Source organism: Papio anubis, chromosome 1, assembly GCF_008728515.1.
Source record: "Papio anubis isolate 15944 chromosome 1, Panubis1.0, whole genome shotgun sequence".
Classification (NCBI taxonomy): domain Eukaryota; kingdom Metazoa; phylum Chordata; class Mammalia; order Primates; family Cercopithecidae; genus Papio; species Papio anubis.
In genome coordinates, this window is record NC_044976.1 from 198,654,899 (window position 1) to 198,671,773 (window position 16,875).

The 16,875-nt window shown below is 43.4% G+C and overlaps 1 long non-coding RNA gene across 1 annotated transcript; it reads right to left on the reverse strand.

Annotated features, from left to right (window-relative positions):
- Positions 1 to 716: 716 nt before the first annotated feature.
- LOC108583681 lies at positions 717 to 13,988 on the reverse strand. The gene is made up of 3 exons (XR_002518996.2): positions 13,574 to 13,988; positions 10,851 to 11,002; positions 717 to 1,330 (listed from the first exon to the last, which is right to left on the reverse strand). It is a non-coding gene; the product is annotated as an uncharacterized LOC108583681 (long non-coding RNA).
- Positions 13,989 to 16,875: the final 2,887 nt, after the last annotated feature.

A 16,875-nucleotide genomic window follows, 5' to 3' on the forward strand; every position in this document is an offset into this window, starting at 1 on the left:
AGAGAAGGGTAAGATGACAAGACGAAAAGTGAGAAAGCATCTCAAAAAATGCACAAATTTATAAGCATATATAATTAGATATAAAAAATTATGATTCTAACATAAAGTTTTAGCTAATGCTTAAATCAGATTACATCTGTTCCAGGCCAACAGGCATACAAAAATTATAATAACAATAGTAAGCCACCTTGGATTTCTATAGGTCTTTTCTTCTAGTAAGTTCAAAGCCTTTCCTTCTAATCTCTCACCTACTTTTGTAAAATTTATGAGAACTGTTCTCATTTAACAGATGAGAAAACAGATTAAACTATAACACAATTGGATTTGAGATTTCTTAACTTCAGATGACCATATGGGTTTTCATCTAATAAACCAGTGCTCCTTTTGTGAGCAAACAGGGGAGGCTGCAATTAATAATTACACTTGGACAACAAGTGTAAGCCAAAACTGTCCCAGGCATACATTAATTCTCACTTTAATAACTTGCATCCCAGAGAGAAACTAGAATGAGGAAAGTTCAGTTTATATGATTTTCAGCAAGTCAAATATCCACAAACCTACTTCTTGGGAGTTTAGAATGTAAAAAACAGAAATGAGGTTGTTGTATAGAAACTTCACAAGTCTAGCCAGGTGTGGTGGCATGTGCCTCCTGTCCCAGCTACTTGGTAGGCTGAGGCAAGAGGACTGCTTGAGTTAGGAGCCTGAGGCTGCAGTGAGCTATGATTGTGCCACTGTACTCCAGCGTGAGTGGCAGAGCAAGACCCCATCTCTAATAAGAAAAAGGAAAAAAAGAAACTTAACAAACTCAGAATTCTAGCAAGCAGCTGAGCTGCCCACCTCTAGGCCTGGGGCTACAAAGCTTTTAGCCTATCCCACTTGTCTTTAGGGCCAAAGCAGGAAGAGTTCTGAGGAGGAAAGGGAAGGGAGGTGGGAAGCAATACCTATAGCCAAAGGCGCTCTGAAAGCCACAGGGATCCTGACCTAAATGGGGAGCCCAGGCCCAGATCTCAAAGCCTATGTTCTTCCACGAAAACGTAGAACAGTGGAAACTGAATATTCAGATGCTTCTCATGCTTTGACAGAGAGAGGAAGAAGGGAGACAGGCGGGGGGGGTTATCATCAGCCTTTGTTGGCTATTCATCTTTCTGCAATACAGGAGACACCTCATAATGTTGGATGATTGATTGAATGTATTTCCATGCAGCAAACTTAAATGGACTTATTAGCTTCAAATATTGGAATAGCATTTGTAGTCACAAACCAAGATTTCAGAGGGTTCCACTACTTGCACTGGATTCCTCCACTTCAGTCCAGATCCCTCTCCCAAGTCCTATAAAATTAGAATAACAATATGTGTAAAATTATATTACATTGTTGATGCAATTACTTAAAGAGTTAACATATATAGGGTGCTTAGAATAATACCTTCCCTACTGTAACCATCATATAAGTGGATATAATGATGATAGTGGTGGTAGTAAAGGTGGTGGTTGAGGGAGAGGGGAGGTGATGATGGTGGTAATGAAGGTGATGAAGGTGATGGTTGTAATTGTATTGGCAGTGGTCATGGTGATAAAATCCAAGCACCATAAAACAATTTCAAAAAGTCTAACATACATGCAGTTGGAGTCCCAGAAAGAATAAAAGAGGAAGAATAGGTTGAAGCTCAGTAATTCTAGGGGGAGACAAAAGAAATAGGGCAGAAGAAATATCTGAAGATACAGTACTCAAGAATTTTCTAAGATTATACAAAAACAACAAAACTACAGGTCCTAGTTCAGAAAACCCTAAGTAGGATCAACACAAATAAAAATACACCTGAACATTAGAGTCGAAGTGCTGAGAACTTGAAGATAAAGAGAAATCTTCCAGGCAGCCAGGAAAAAAATTACTTATGTAGGGTAAAAAGGGATTAATAATTATAGTTGACTTCTTGACAGAAATTATGGAAGCCAGTGGGCAATGGAGAGACAGCTTTACAGGACTGCAATTAAAAAAAAACCTGTCAACCTAGAATTCTATACCAAGCAAAAATGTCTTTCAGAAATGAAGGTAAAATAAAGATTTTTTTCAAACAAGCAAAAGCTGAGATAATGTATTGCTAGCATGCTCTACAGAAATGTTCAATAAAATACTTCAGGGAGAAGAAAAATGATACCAAGTAATATGTGGGATCTCAAAAAGAAGAAAAAAGGAAGAAAAAGAGTGCCAAATGTGATAAATATATAGGCAGATGTGAAAAAAAAAAAAAGACAACATCGTGTTCTTTCAGATACAATTTTTTGTTACCTAAAGCAGGGATCATAAGCTACAGCCCACAGGATAAATACTGCCTGGTGCCTATTTTTGTAAATAAAGATTTTTTGGAACACAGCCATGTTCACTTGTTTCCATCTTATCTATGGCTGCTTTTGTGCTATGAGAGCAAGGTTAAGTAGTTGCAATAGAGACTGTACAGAGTGAAATATATTTACTATGCAGCTCAGAAAGTTTGCCAACCTCTGGTCTAAATGTATTGTGGGGGCCAGGTGTGGTGGCTCACACCTGTAATCCCAACACTTTGGGAGGCTGAGGTGGGTGGGTCACCTGAGGTCAGGAGCTCAAGACCAGCCTGGCTAACATGGTGAAACCCCATCTCTATTAAAAATACAAAAATTAGCTGGGCATGGTGGTACACGCCTGTAATCCCAGCTACTCGGGAGGCTGAGGCATGAGAATCATTTGAACCTGGGAGGTGGAGGTTGCAGTGAGCTGAGGTTGTACCACTGCACTCCAGCCTGGGTGACAGAACGAGAGTCTGTCATGAACGAACAAACAAACAAAATCAAAATTCAGGTTGAAAAATAATCCCCAATGTAACAGTATTAAGAAAGAGGTGAGGTCTTTAGTAGGTGATTAGACAGTGAGACAGTGAGGACTCTGCTCGCACGATTGGATTAGTGCCTCATAAAAGGACTTGAGGGAGCCAGTTCAGCCCCTTCTTCTCTTCCACCAAGTGAAGACTCAGCCTTTGTCTTCTCCCTCAGCAACAAGGTGCCATCACAGAAGCAGAGAGCAGCCCTCAGCAGACATCAAACATGCTGGTGCCTTGATCTTGGGCTTCCTGGTCTCCACAACTGTGACAAATACATTTCTAGTGTTGATAAATTACCCAGTCTGTGATATTTTGTTACAGCAGCACAGACTAAAACATAAATATATACTTTTTAGCCTTCTACATACACACACACGCACACACACACAAACACACACACATTATTGGGATATAGTGTGTGTATTGTTTCGTAATCCACTTCTTTCACATGAACATTTTATGGTGAATGTTTTTCCATGCTAATATTTTTTCCATAAAGATATTTTTAATGACGACATACTATTCTATTTGAACATATCAAAACTTTTAATCTACTATTATTGGACATTTAAGATATTTCAAAAAAAATTTTTTTATTTTTGCTACTAGCAATAGAATTGTCTTTTTTTTTTTTTTTTTTTCTTGAGAGAGGGTCTCATTCTGTCACCCAGGCTGGAGTACAGTGGTGTGATTTTGGCTCACTGCAACCTCCACTTCTGGGGTTCAAGTGATCCTCTGCCCTCAGCCTCCTGAGTAGCAGGGACTACAGGCACACAGTGCCACACTCAACTAATTTTTGTATTATTATTATTTTAGTAGAGATGGGGTTTCACCATGTTGCCCAGGCTGATCTCAAACTCCTGGGCTCAAACAATCCACCCACCTCAGCCTCCCAAAGTGCTGGGATTACAGGCACGAGCCACCACATCCAGCCACTTGCTTTGTCTCGAACAATCTGGTACTGAAATCTTTGTCCACATCCATGGCTATTTTCTTAACATAAATGTCTAGACATAGAATAACTGGATTAGAGGGATATGCATTTTAAGTTCCTGGTACATAGAGCCAAATTAGCCTTCAGAAAGCTTATGCTAATTTTCCGTCAGCAATGCTGTTTCTCCAAACTCTAGATAAGCCTGGCTAGTATCAATTTATTTTCTGTTACTAATTTTCTTTGGCTTTGAGACAGAGCCTTGCTCTGTTACCCAGGCTGAAGTACAATGGCACGATTTCAGCTCACTGCAACCTCTGCCTCCTGAGTTCAAGTGATACTCATGCCTCAGCCTCCTGAATAACTGAGACTACTAAAAAAGGTATAAAAGTTAGCCAGGCATGTCTCTACTTAAAAAAAAAAAAATCAGTCAGGCATGTACTATCATGCCTGGCTAATTTTTCTATTTTTTTAGGAGATGCAGGGTAGGACAGAACATTAAAACACAGGAAGGAAAAACTAGTAGAAAGAGAAAATAGACAAATTCAAAATTATATATTGGGAGATTTATATTGGGAGATTCCAACATCTCTCTCTTTTTGATAGAATAAGTACACAGAAAATCAGAAAGGATATAGATTTCAATAACATTAGCAACCAACTTGACCTAATTGACATAGAGCCAAATTAGCCTTCCCTTTCTTTCTTTCCTTCCTTCCTTCCTTTCTTCCTTCCTTCCTTCCTTCCTTCCTTCCTCCCTCCCTTCCTTCCTAAGACAAGGTCTTGCTCTGTCTCCCAGGCTAGAATGCGGTGGTGCAATCATGATTCACTGCAGCCTCAACATCCCAGGCTCAAGTGATCCTCCCACCTCAGCCGCCTGAGTAGCTGGGGCTACAGGGGCGTGCCACCACGCCCAGCTAATTTTTGTGTGTGTGTGTGGTAGAGATGGGGTCTCACTATGCTGCCCAGCTGGTCTCAAACTCCTGGTCATAAGCAATAACCTCCACCTCGGCCTCCCAAAGTGTTGGGATTACAGGCATGAGCCACCTTGCCCAGTCTTCATTTCTTAATAGTGTCAGCAACTGAGAGGTATAGGAAAGGAAGCCTGTTTGGTGTATCTGTTGCCTCCCCAAAATCTTCAGCCTTTGCAGGACAGTGCATCCCACTGTGCAAAACCAGAGAATATTTTTTGTGAGCCCCGTAAGTAACTGTCTGCAATAGACATGCAGGGGTCTCTACTGTCATCTCTTATGCAACTGAACTTCCTAAAAACTGTGGTGTTTATCTCTTCTGTTGCTCAGCACTGCTGGGACTGAGGCTGCAAAAGACAAAAACGCACCCAGGTTTACTGCCCTTGAAAAACTGACTGTCTGCTTGAGGAGATAAGCATATACATGACAGAATGTGATAAGATAATAAGCAGAATGTGATCAGAATCATAGGAAGTATATACAAAAGATGGGAACACTGATAGAGGTGACTACAACCACCTGCTTTGTAGAGGAGATGACATTTAAGCTGCGCTTTGAAGGATGAGTAGGAGTTGGCCAGGAATGAAGGGGGGAATAAATCACAGGGAAGTTACACAGGCATGGCATGTTTAGAGCATTTTTGGAGCAGGATAACCAGAATATACTGGAGGTTGCTAGTAGAGGAGACTGGAAAGGAAAGGGTCCGATTATGAATGGATTTATGTATTATGCAAAGAAGTTTATATTTGACCCTTTTTTTTTTTGACAATCTGACATTTAGCCTTATCATAAAATAAAGATCTCTCAATGCTTCACATAGAAACTTCATCTGATCTCTTAAGGATCAAAAAATGGCTTTCTGGTTTTTATTTTTTTCCTTTCTCTCTCTCTTTTAATATCTCACATGTACTTTAACCACCATAAATTCAAGTTTTCTCTTACTCAGACATGAGTTGCTTAACAATAGAATAATTCATTTATTTATTTCTTGACATTGCCCTTTCGAAGGTTTTAGGTTTTAGGTTTCCTAAAACTCCGAATACTTTTGGCCATCATTATCCAGGGAAAGCCTGAAGATACGCCAAAGCACAAGGACAAAAGAGACCTTGTCAGATCTAATTAAGCGCTCCAGCACCAGGGGCACGGGGAGCAAGAGAAAAATACAGAGTCAGAAACTGAGCTAAGTTCTATGCCAGTACATAGAGGCCTGCTTCACTGTGGACTGGGGCAGGGAGGCCTTCATCTCGCTCTAAGCTGTGTGAAGTACTTCCCACAATGCTAAGTATAGAGCTACTCAATAAAAATTATGCAATGTGGCTGGGCACAGTGGCTCACGCCTGTAATCCTGGCATTTTGGGAGGCCGAGGCAGGTGGATTGCCTGAGCTCAGGAGTTCGAGACCAGACGGGGCAACACGGTGAAACCTCATCTCTACTAAAAAACAAAAAATTAGATGTGCATGGCAGCATGTGCTTGTAATCCCAGCTACTGGGAAGGCTGAGGCAGGAGAATTGCTTGAACCTGGGAGGCGGATGTTGCAGTGAGCCGAGATGGCGCCATTGCACTGCAGCCTGGGTGACAGCATGAGACTCCATCTCAAAAAAAAAATTATGCAATGCTTAATAAACTGTCTCTTCTCCTGATCCTCCTTTCTCTCCTCCTCCTCCTCCCACCACCACATCTCTCCTCATTCCAGGTGGCTTTAAATACCAGCTGTATAATAAAGCCTCCAACATTTATTTCCCCAACCTTGACCTCTCTTGACTCATACATCCACCTGTCTACTCAACATCCCTGTGTGATAATTAACAAGCAGCTCATGCTCTAAAAATCTTGATTTCTGCATCCTTTATGTGGCAGACGATATTGACTAAAGATGGGCACAATATCTCCTATCACGCATGTTCTTCTACAATGTGACATCGACACCCTCCCATCCAGGGCCAGGGTCGGTGTCTCCTCCCTTTGAACTCGGACCAATCTTCGTGACTCCTTGAAGCAATAAAGGACAGCAGAAATGAGACTATGGGACTTCTGAGACCAAGGCATGAAAATGTCACATGCTTCGTATCTTGTTTTCTTGGTAGATCACTTTTGAAGCCCAACCGCCATGCCGTGAGGGAGTGAACCCCAACATGAAGAGGTGCAGGAGTTCCGGCTGACATCGCAGCTGAGGGCCCAGCTGACAGCCAGCATCCACAGCCAGATGCGTGAGTAACAAGCTTCAGATGGCTCCAGCCAGCCTTTGAGCTGCCCTAACGAATCCCACCTGCACCCGTCCCCACTGAGCCCTGCCCAGGCTGCAATTGGTGAGTAAATCAAATGATTGCTGATGTTTTATGCCACTAAGTACAGGATGGTTTGTCACTCAGCAGTAGGTAACTGAAACGCATCCGCCGAAACCTGCTCTGATAATAGAGCCATTATCTACTCCATTGCTCAGGAAAAACTCCACTTTTCATCTCCCAGCAAATCCAGTGGATTCTGCCTTCAATTATATCCAGAATCTAGCCATTTCCTGTCACTTCCCTCCCCATCCCCCACCCCAAGCCTCTATCATCTTTCAGGATGGGCAACAGCCCCTAATGGCTCCCCATGCCTGGGCTTTGTCCCTTATGGCCTAGTCTCCATGAGTCTTTAGCATCCTAGTGCCTCTTGTGAGTAATTGTCTTGTGCCCTGTCCCTTAATCGTATCAAGTCTCACTCAGAATTTAAAAGTAGAAAAATGCTTTCAGTGGCCTACAAGACCCCATACTCTGCCCTACACAGCCTGGTTCACTCCCCATGCCATTGATCTCCCTGCCCCGACTGCTGTCCCTGCAGGCCCCACCCGTATGCTCTCATCTCAGGGTCTTTGTCTTCTGCAGGGCTCTTTCCCCAGATACCACAGCCTTTGCTCCCTCCCCCTCCCCTTTGGTCTTGGTACAAATGTCTCCTTATGGAAGAATCCTGCAGGCACCCTACTGAAAGCAGAACTATGGCTTCCCCCCCCCTCGCCCTCCTGGCAGGCCCGACCTCCTCACTATTCGTTTTTTCACTGTACTTATCACCCCTGATGTGCTAGTGTGCTAGATATTTACTTATTTGCCACATCTGTCTCCTCCCACACGCAAGTATTGCTCCATGAGGTCAGGAACTCTGCTTTCTTTACTGCTGCATCCCCAGGAACCATAACAGCACCTGGAATTAATGAGCTTGCAATGAGTACTTGCTGAGCAGATGTGAATGAATTACTTTGAAACTGACGCCAAAGGGCACCGTCAACACAGAGGTGAGTGAGTCAGAATAGTCCCGCCTTTGTTCCCGCTCCCTTAGGATAGTTTCTTTTTACTTGACTTCTTAAGAAAATTCATCAACAAGTTAATCACAAGGAAAATACTGAGGGATTTTCCTCACTGCCCGACATTTAGAAAATACTCTGCATCTTTCTTCAGCCTCTAGGCTTCCTGACATTCCTTGAAGATGTGAGATCTAAACAAGCACCTGAGACAACTACTTGACTGAACTGAATGCTTGTAAATATAATCTTGATGATGCTGCCTTGGAGGTAGAATTGTGTACCTCGAAGTTACTGAGACTTTCTGCTACTCTAGAAACCACTTCCTGTGCTAAGTGCAAAATATGCATGATTTTATCTGTGTTCAGAAAGAAAAGTCAGAAAATTAAATTACAGTGATAGCTTATCTAATGCACAGGGCATTTTTCTTTTATCAACTAGAAGACTTTAAAAATCAAATATGTAATTTATATACCTTATAGAAAAATTGTAAAACATACATTAAAAAGTAAATTTAAAAAAAAAGTAAATAAAAATAATTTAAAATTCCAGAGGCTGGGTGCAGTGGCTTATGCCTATAATCCCAGGACTTTGGGAGGCCGAGGCACGCAGTTGGGGCCAGGAGTTCAAGACCAGCCTGGTCAACACAGTGAAACCCCATCTCTACTAAAAATACAAAAATTAACCAGGCATGGTGGTGCACGCCTGTCATCCCATCTACTTGGAAGGCTGAGGCACGAGAATCTCTTGAACCCCAGAGGCAGAGATTGCAGTGAACCAAGAATGCGCCACTGCACTCTAGCTTGGGCGATAGAACAAGATTCCATCTCAAAATTAATTAATTAATTAGTTTAATTTAATCTAATCCCAGAGATAACAATTATTACTTGATGCATATTCTTTTACCATTTTGTCAATGTATCCATTTACACATTTATATTTTTTCTTATTAAAATGGAGCCATACAAAAACAACTGCTTGAAGTCTGTTTGAAGTCAGCTTTGCCCTTTAAGATTTCAAAGATAGGCCGGGCGCGGTGGCTCACACCTGTAATCCCAGCACTTTGGGAGGCCAAGATGGGTGGATCACCTGAGGTCAGGAGTTCGAGACCAGCCTGGCCAACATGGTGAAACCCCGGGTCTACTAAAAATACGAAAATTAGCCAGCGTGTAATCCCAGCTACTCAGGAATCTGGGAGAATGGATTGAATCCAGGAGGTGGAAGTTGCAGTGAGCCAAGATAGCGCCACTGCACTCCAGCCTGAGCAACAGAGCGAAACTCCATCTTAAAAAAAAAAAAAAAAAAAAAAAAAAAAGATTTCAAAGACGTAGAACCTTTACAAGTCTTCACTGTTGTCTGTAGGGAGAAGATCTCAACACACAGCTCAGGACATCCAGCTCCTGGTTCCTATTCAGCACAACATTAAATGACAGGCCCTTGGGTGGAAATATTTGCATCCTCAGAGTGTCAATTTCCCTGCCTGTTAAAATGAGACAGGTAACTACAAAAGCTAGACACAGATAAACTCTGTGGCTTCTCCCCTTGGGTGCCAAAATGTTAAAGCTTTGAAAATGGCAGAGTATTTTCAGGTGTGGCATCACACTGCCACCCCTAGGCTCATTAGAGATGTCCTAGAAAGACTGAAGCCTCAAGACACCCTAGATCCTAGCTACCTTTATTCAAAAGCTGGATAATTTACATGCTAGGGGGCATTCTTACAGAAAATGCCATTCATGCATGCGTTCATTCACTCAAAAAATGTACAGTGAACACCCATCCTGTGAAGAGCTAGATTTAAAAAAAGGTTACAAAGCATGACTGATACGTGCCTTCAAGAAACGGTCCAGGGGTAGTAAGTATATAGGCGAGTACATAAGAAATTATGACACAGCCTGGTGGTCGCCATGGAATACGTAAAGGAGCACTGGAAAGTCGCAGTGGGGCTGCCCGCTGTGACTGAGTAGTTCACGAAAAGCTCATGGAAGACATGACACCCTGAGTCTTGGCGAAGGAATAGGATCACAGAGCACAGTGATTAGAGAAGGTTGGAGAAGGAGGACAAGATGGGAAGAAAGGAACTTCAAGGTAGAAAAAGCTTCCTGCACAAAACCCACCGCATGTCTGGAAATGATGAGTGATTCTGAAGCGCCAGAGCAGGAGTGTGCCTGGCAGTAGATGAGAAGGGGCAGAGAGTGGGGTGGCCAGGCCTGGAAGGACACCAGCTTCAGAGTCAGAAGAATCCAGGCTCCCCTAAACTCAACTATTCACTTGAGGGTGTGGGGTGGGGGTGAGGCAGGTGCTGAATCAGCCAGATTTCAGCTCTGAGCTTCTCCTTATCTCTAAAATGGAATCATAAAATCCACTTCTTGCAGAGTTCTTGTAAGAATTAGAAAGAGAGTGTGAAAAGTGTCTGCCATGTAGGAGACATTCCATGTGATGATAAGGTTATTGTTATTAAAAGTAAGTTGGAGTCAGATCGTGGTGTGCTAAAGAGGTTTTTTATCCTTTGGGCAGTGGGGGTCACGGAAGGATTTAAACAGGGAATTACACAATTCGATTCACATTTGACAGAGCTCTCTGTGGACCCAATGGTACTTAATCTTGGAGCCCCTTGAAATTCTATCTAGAATATTCTGTGTAAGTGCATATGTGTACTTTCCTCAGGAAGAGTCCCTAGTTTTCATTAGGTCACAGTGAGCCTGTGACCCCATACAGGTTGAGAATCACTGACAAGAGTAAAAACACGTTGGGCATGGTGGGGTGGGCAGGAAGGGGAGGTGGAAAGAATGAGGAGATGCCATATTGTAAAAATACTCACCAGACCTGTGGAGAGGGCCAGCCACAGTGGGTGAGCCATCGGGGAAGTGGGTCCTCCAGTCCCAGTCTAAACCCTGGGTGACTTCAGTCTCACAAGAGACGCCAAGTGAGAAGCACCCAATTAAGGTGCTCTCGATTCCTGATCCACGGAGACTGTGTGAAAGAATAAGCTCATTATTTGAAGCCACTAAGTTTTGGGGTTCATTATAGAGCAATAGATGACTGATACATTCCTTTAAGTTACCACAACTCCATTCCTGGGCATCACTGCCTTTGGCTCATTCGAGAGTCATGTTTTCATAAGAAACTTCTTTGTAACATTTCCACTTATAGACCCTGGCAAACTGACTTCACAGTCTAGCTTTTTTTTTTTTTTTTTTGAGATGGAGTCTCGCTCTGTTGCCCAGGCTGCAGTGCAGTGGCACCATATCGTCTCACTGCAACCTCTGTCTCCCAAGTTCAAGTGATTCTTCTGCTTCAGCCACCTGAGAAGCTAGGAGCTAGGATTACAGGCACCTACCACCACACCTGGCTAATTTCTTTCTTTCTTTTTTTTTTTTTTTTTCTGGTAGAGATGGGCTTTCACCATGTTGGCCAGGTCAAACTCCTGACCTCAAGTGATCCACCCACCTCAGCCTCCCAAAGTGCTGGGATTACAGGCGTGAGCCACTGTGCCCGGCCAGAGCCTAACTCTTAATCATTCCGCTCTACTACCTCCCACCTTCCTTTCTTTATGTAATAAGATGGCAGTATACAGTGCTGTACAATAAACAAAATGTTTTTATATACATAGTCACACTTCATCCTCATAGGGATCCTGAGGCAGGAGAACAGTTACTTTTGTATTTCTCCATTTTGCAGTTTATAAAACTGAGGCTCAGAAAAATTGAACTTCTTTTCCCAAGGTCATTCAGGTACTAAGTGGTAGATGGGATTCAAAGCAGTTCTTCTGACTCGAATCCCAGGTTATTTCTGTATTCATCTGCTTGGGCTGCCATCACAAAGCAGCACAAACTGGGAGGTTTAAACAACAAACATATCTCATCTCACAGTTCTGGAAGCTGAAGTCCAAGATCAAGGCATCAGCAGGGTTAGAACCTTCCAAGGGGTTGAGAGAGACTCTATTCCACGCCCTACTGCTGGCTTCTAGGGGGTGCTGTCAATCCTTGTGCATCCTCAGTCTGCAGGTGCATCACTCCAGTGTCTGTCTCCATTGTCACATGGCGTTCTCTCCTTATGTGTCTCTCTCTTCCTTTTTTTTTTTTTTTTTTTTTTTTTGAGTCAAGGTCTCCCTTGTTGCCCAGGCTGGAGTGCATTGATATGATTATAGCTCACTGCAGCCTCGGACTCCTGGACTCAAGCCATCCTCTCACCTAGCCTTCCAAGTAGCTGAGACAGCTGCATGCCACCATGCCTAGCTAATTGTTAAATTTTTAGTAGAGATGAGGTCCCAATATGTTGCCCAGGGTAGTCTTAAAGTCCTGGGCTCAAGTGATCCTCCTGCCTCAGCCTCCCAAATCACAGGGATTACAGGTGGGAGCCACTGCACCCAGCCTCTCCTCCTCTTACAAGAACGCCAGTCATATTGGATTAAGGGCTTGGCCTAACGACCTCACCTTAACTTCATAATTACATCTGCAAAGACCCTTTTCCCAAATAAGTTTGCATTCACAAGTACTGGGGCTTAGGACTTTAACATGTCTTTTGGTGGGGGATACAATACAACCCATAGCATTTTCATAACTCATATTTTCCGTTAGCAGACAATCTTTAGAGCATCGTTGGACTGGGCCTAAACTGCAAATTCTTGGACTCACCCTGCTGGTGCCGGCCTTGTCACAAAGCACAGCCTGGGAAACCAGCATTCTGGAAGCGTATGTCAGTGAACCCACCAGGGGGCACTACGTGACCAGAAAATAACCCCAAAACACCAGCGGTTTCATTAAATTCCATTCTGTTAATGAATATTGTTTCTTAACTTTATTTCTTAAATCAGCAACTTCACATTTGATAGAGAGTCAAGGATTTCCCGATATTCAAATCACAGATTTCCGAGCAGCTTTAAAACTCATTGTTCCCCTATATGTAGCAGTGGATTGCTAGTCAGCCCTACCAGATCCTTGAATTGCTCTGGAATGCCAGGCGGAGCTACATTGAGGGGTCAGGAAATCCTATTGGATTTGAGATTCAAGTGAGATCATACATCTAAAAATAAATTGAAGAGCAGGATAGCCAATCTCTGCAGGGCTGGGGTCGATCTATCTCTGGGAGGTAATGTTCAACTCTAAGCAAAGCTGCACGAGAAGAGAAATCTGCATTCGTCTGCTGTTTCCTGGCTGGCCCCACTACTCCTCCCTTCCTTCCTGTTCAGACACACGTCCCACAAACTTGCCCCCAAACCCCATTGCCTACCAGGTCCCAAAGAGGCCCCAAGTTCCAAAGCCACTTCCCCCACAACCACGATTTCCAGCTTCCTTAAAGTCAGCTGTAAGGAAAGGCCTCTCCTTAACTGAAACAAAATGTGACATTCTTTTGGGCAAACCAAGAAGGGACCTGGAAGGAAAACCCACAGGGTTTTCCCTCATGCGTCAGTATCAGCAGTGCCTGAGTCCCACCCCGGCGTGGTGAATCTGTTCCTTGGGATTCTGGCGTTTCGCCTTAACACAGACTGCACTCATCTGGGCTGATTAAAAGACGGCATATTCTCTCCACGGTCATCCTTACCATGTGCTTACAGGTGGTGCCAGCACTCATTCATTCATTCCATAGATGTTTGTTGGACACCTAAAATGTGCCTGACACTGGGGCAGATGCTACAGGAGAAAAAAAAAGAAAAAGAAAAAGAAAGCTCAAATCTCTCCCCCTCAAAGATTTTACATTATCAGCTCAGAGGGCTCCAAACTCCTTGCCCAGCCAATACCCAACAATTCCTAGAGAATGGGGGCAGGGGGAGTAAATTTTTAAAAGAAACTGCACAGATAATGCTTTAAGGAGGAAATCAACCATCTTAACAGAGAGGATTGAGGAAAAGTTCTGAGTCGAGATCCTCCCTAAGAAAGGAGGGAGAGGTCCTGGTGCGGTGGCTCATGCCTGTAATCCTAGCACTTCGGGAGGCTGAGATGGGAGGATCGCCTGAGGTCAGGAGTTCGAGATCAGCCTGGCCAATGTGGTGAAACCCTGTCTCTACTAAAAATGCAAAAATTAGCTGAGCGTGGTGGTGGGTGCCCGTAATCCCAGCTACTTGGGAGGCCGAGGTAGGAGAATTGCTTGAACCCGGGAGACAGAGGTTGCAGTGAGCTGAGATCGCACCACTGCATTCCAGACTCGGCAACAGAGCAGGACTCCATTTCAAAAAAAAAAAAGAAAGAAAGAAAGAAAGAAAGAAAGAAAGAAAGAAAAGAAAGGAGGGAGAATACAGGAGGGAGAGTGAGACTCAGGAAAGAGCAGGGGGAGTTGACAACTACCCTTTCTACCAGCTCTCATTTAACCCATAGTGTGTTTCTAACCCATAGATATTTCTGACTGAGAAATATCTCCAAGCAACATGTCCTCACTGCTCAGACATAAGGATTTTCTCACTCACAGCATTTAATGCTCTATTCAATCTCTGGTATTCCCTGTTCCATTTTCCACAAGCGGCAGTGCCTGTATCCTTTAGGAACAAAACCATTCCTCAACCCACAGCAGGATTTCTCCAAATGTGGGACCACCTGCATTAGAAATACCTGGGGTCGGTCAGGCACGGCAGCTCATGCCTGTAATCCCAGCACTCTGGGAGGCCGACGGGGGTGGATCACCTGAGGTCAGGAGTTCAAGACCAGCCTGGCCAACACGGTGAAACCCCACCTCTACTAAAAATACAACAATTAGCCTGGCATGGTGGTGTGCACCTGTAATCTCAGCTACTCAGGAGGCTGAGGAGGGAGAATCACTTGAACCCAGGAGGCAGAGGTTGCAGTGAGCTGAGATCACGCCACTGCACTCCAGCTTGGGTAACAGAGTAAGACTCCATTTCAAAAAAAGAAATAATAATAATAATAATAAATGAAGGCAGAGATAGGAGTGATGCTTGCTGGGAACACCAAACATGTCCAGTAAGGCACCTGAAGCCAGGAGAGAGGCCTGGAACAGATTTTCCCTCAGCTCTAGGAGGGAAGCAACTCTGCTGACACCTGACCTCAGACTTCTGGCCTCCAGAACTGTCAGACAATAGATTTCTGTTGTCCCAGCCACTCAGTCTGTGGTACTTTGTTTCAGCGGCCACAGTCATCTAATCCAGGAAGGTGACATGGTGGGTCACTACAGTGTTTGATTGCATGCCTGCTGGCCTAGCTGCTACTCCACACAATTTCAGGGAAAGGAAGAGAAAGTCTAATGACTCTGACCTAAATCTCTCTCTCTCCTGTAAAGTCACAGGGAACATCAATAAATCCAGGAAGCTTTTTCTATTAGGCCTCATTAGTCTTCCATTAAAGGACACATTTCACCAAGCTGATGGATGGAAATGGTATTGGCTACTGTCTGGTCCCAAATAAGAAGCTGGTGGAACACAGATGAAGATGCTTGAAAGGGCAAGAAGGACAGGCTGCTGAGAGGTCTAGAGGTGGACTGGATGGTGGCTGGTCTGTGCAGTGGGGAAACCCCCTCCCCAGTGTCCTGGAGTAGGTTACATCTTCCCATGTGAAAGCCAATAATCCTCTATCAAAACTTCTCAAAATCAGCCCAGAAAGGGCTGCAAAAAGGCATAAAAGAACTCTTGGAGGTGACAGAAAAATTCCATATTGGGACGAGGTTGAAGTTGTCACATGACCATGTACATCTGTCAAAACTCACTGTACACTTAAAATCGGTGAATTTTGTTGTATGTAAATTATACCCCAGTAAAGCTGATTAAAATGTTAAAATCAACCCATAAAAGAAAATTTCTGTTGGTGGTGTTCAGGGAGAAATTTTTTTTTTTTTTTTTTTTTTTTTTGAGACGGAGTCTCACTCTGTTCCTCAGGCTGGAGTGCAGTGGCGCGATCTTGGCTCACTGCAACCTCCGCCTCCTGGGTTCAAGCGATTCCCCTGCCTCAGCCTACCGCGTAGCTGGGATTATAGGCATCTGCCACCATGCCCAGCTAATTTTTACAGTTTTAGTAGAGACGGGGTTTCACTGTGTTAGCCAGGCTGGTCTCGAACTCCTGACCTCGTGATCCATCCGCCTCGGCCTCTCAAAGTGCTGGGATTACAGGCGTGGGCTATGGAGAATTTTTTTTTTTAAAGCAGTTGTTGTGTAAACTATCTTTTTCATAAGAAACCAGGCTGAAAACAGGCCATTTAATTTGAAACACAGTATTTGAAAATAAATAAGTAAATAAAAGATAATTCTATGGTACTTTTATCAGAATATGGAGGAAACACAGAAATATAATTAAAAAGAAAAGAGGAACCTGAAAATCCTCTTTTTCTGAATACAAAACAAGAATGTAAATGACTCGAATGAATAATCCCTGGGTATCAATGCTGTTAAATGCAGAAAGAAGCAGAGATGCATCACACTAGAATGGATGGAAGATTTGCGGTAACTTTCAAATGAGAAGGTGAAGGTAGGAAATTATCACATCACTGAACTCAAGAACTCTATCCACAACTCTAGTCTTGGCTTAATGTTGTAGACTGTTACATCAAGCATTTGTAGCATATTCCTGTTAGATAAACAAAATCTATATGCTTTGGAGGATGACAAACTCAAATATCTGAGTTTAATATTAGAGGACTGGATGTCAACTTCAGGACTATATTCTATCTTAAAGCTAACCTGAGCTTATGCTGAATTTATAGAAGTGCTCTGGGAATGTTTTCTACCATAAACCCTTTCTCATCTGTGTCTCCACACTTATTTGGCACCACAGTACGATAAAGAGCCCTGGTTTAGATGTCACCCTTGACTATAATATAAAGATAAGAGTAACCTTGTCAGGTGGTATAAGGATCAAGGGAAGTGACACAAAGCATCCAGAACAGGGTCTGGATCAACGGAGAGC